Source organism: Myotis lucifugus, unplaced genomic scaffold, assembly GCF_000147115.1.
Source record: "Myotis lucifugus unplaced genomic scaffold, Myoluc2.0 scaffold_27, whole genome shotgun sequence".
Taxonomy (NCBI): domain Eukaryota; kingdom Metazoa; phylum Chordata; class Mammalia; order Chiroptera; family Vespertilionidae; genus Myotis; species Myotis lucifugus.
Window position 1 is genome coordinate 1053390 of NW_005871075.1, and position 2470 is coordinate 1055859.

Sequence of the window (2470 nt, forward strand, 5' to 3'; positions counted from 1 at the left end):
TGCCCGGCTCCCCCCCCCGGGCGTTCCGGGGAACAGACTGGGCCATCACTTTTGGGCCAGCCTGGGACAACCGGCCTCACCACAGATAACGGAAACAAGCGCCGGGCTTCCCTAGACCCGAGACACCAGGCACCAAGGGGCAGCCGCGCATCGGCAGGCTGCGAGAGACGTCCCGGACCCGGCGCCGAGCTCCGCGCCGAACATCCGGCGAAGCCGGCCGCGGGGCTCCGAGGGAGCCGGGGCTACGTCGGTCCCCAGGTCGGTCTCCAGCCACGCTGCCCTCGGGCCCCTTGCCCAGCTACACCGGCCGCTCTCGGGGCGCGCCCGACGGCTACTCACGGCGCCGGCGTCGGGGAGCGCTGAGCTCCTGCGGCTCCCAGCTCCCTGGAGAAGTGAAAGCGCGGTTCCCACGGGGCGCGCTTTTAAACCCTGGGGGACAGGTCTCTGGAAAGCCCCGTTTTCCTCCCTCGGCGAGGCTGGGAGTTTCCGACTGGGGCTGTACCTTGCGCCTTTTGCCGGGAACCAGGTCCTCCAGCTGGCCCTGGGAGCGGCCGGTTTGGGGTTTCTATTTCTTGCTATTTAGGGGCTCCTTGGTGGCGACGGGATTAAATGGGCAAAATTCTAAATTATAGGCTCTTGCTGAGATCGAATCTATTTTATTTGTGCCAAATGCGGACTTCAAATGGAAAAGGGCAGAGGGGTGGGGGGAGCTGGGCTCCGTTGGCAGTCATGCGGCCAATGTAAAGAACCCCAAAGTTTGCTGGAAGGAGAAATGGGGCAAAGAGACGCGAGGCGAGTGGATCTGCGGAGGGGAATTGGGATACTTTCTGAGTAAAAGGAGCCGGGTCGGGGAGGGCGGGGAATAGGGAGCAGCTTGCTGGTCCGTTTGATGCCTGGTTTGTGCACTTTCCTAGCTCCACCAAGGGATCAAAAGAGCCCTTTTCCCCTCTCGTAGGTATTAAAGAATCAAGACCTGACATCGCCCAAAATTACCAGATCAGTGACAAAATAAAGGGGCAGGGGTCACAGTGTAGAAGACAACTGTGGAGGAGATTTATGATGGGCGTCCTCCGGAAGTTCGTGGGGAAATAGGAATTAGGTTATACACTGCCCTGGCCGGTTTGGCTCAGTTGGTTGGAGCATTGTCCAGAGCATCAAAGGGTCGGGGTTCAATTCCGGTTGAGGGCATGTACACAGGTGGTGGGTTTGATACTTGGTCAAGGTGTGTTCAGGAGGCAACCAATGACTCTCTCTCTCTCTCTCTCTCTCTCTCTCTCTTTCTCTCTCTTTCTCAAATCAATTTTTTAAAAAAGAACTATTTATATATTTTTTAAAAAATTAGGTCTATCCCTGTTTTCCTTACACTGCCCACGGGTCTCCTGCAATTTCTCTGCCTGGATCCCTCCTGGTTCTGTCTACTCCTTGCATCACCTGTGACCTGAAGTGAGAGCTAAAGCAAGGAAAGGAAGCCAGGGTGTCCATCATGAACAAGGAGCCTTTATTTCCTGAAATGTATCTATAAGGATCTTGTACCATAAATTGTTATCAGCAAGCAATGCTAGAACTCTAAACTTTGAATAATGACTACAAGTGGCTTTCTGCATATTTTTCAGTAGATTTCACTAGAAGCTTAAGAATAGGGTTACTCTTTATCCTTTTTCTTTGCTACTTCTTTGGAGAGTTGAAGTTATTGAGGACCTACTATGTGGTCCTCAACTGTGCTATCTGAGGACCAAAAAATTGGAATAGTAAGAAAAACAGCAACCTGAGAAAGATTAGGAAACCTGAAAAGCACCACATCAATGTTGAAATGTCCTAAACAAACATGGAAAAGGACATTTTGTAGGACTAACTTATATGTCTTATTCACATGTGAGATTTTTTCCCTGGTTTCACCTCTGACACATACCCTGGTGTGCTAACAGCAAGTAAGCAGTGTCCTTCTTCCTGAGATGAGAGGATGATGTGGGGTCCAGAGTTTGGCCAGGTAGTACCTTAGTGAGTCCAGGAGGAGCAAGGTGGGGTGTTGCACATTCCCCTTGACTACACACCACAGTTTTTCTAGGAAGCAGGTTAGCTTGCTGGCTAAAAGCTGAGTTTCTAGACTCTTCAACCTGACAAACCTGGCTTTGAAACTTGCTTCTTACCAGACACATTATGTACGAGGCAAAAAAGTTTCTTTGGGCTCCAGATTCTTCATCTGCAAAAATATTAATAATTGACATCCTATATAATAAAAGCCTAATTTGCTAATTGTCCAGTCCTCCGGTCAGCCATTCAACCAATCAAAGTGTAATATGGTAATGATATGCTAAGGCTGCTCAACTGCTCGCAATGACGTGCACTGACCACCAGGGGGCAGACACTCCAACCGCTAGGTTAGCTTGCTGCTGGGGTCCGGCTGATCAGAACTGAGTGAGACAGGCCAGACAGATGCTGGAGCCTCCGGGGGCCTCTCCCTGGCTGGCCA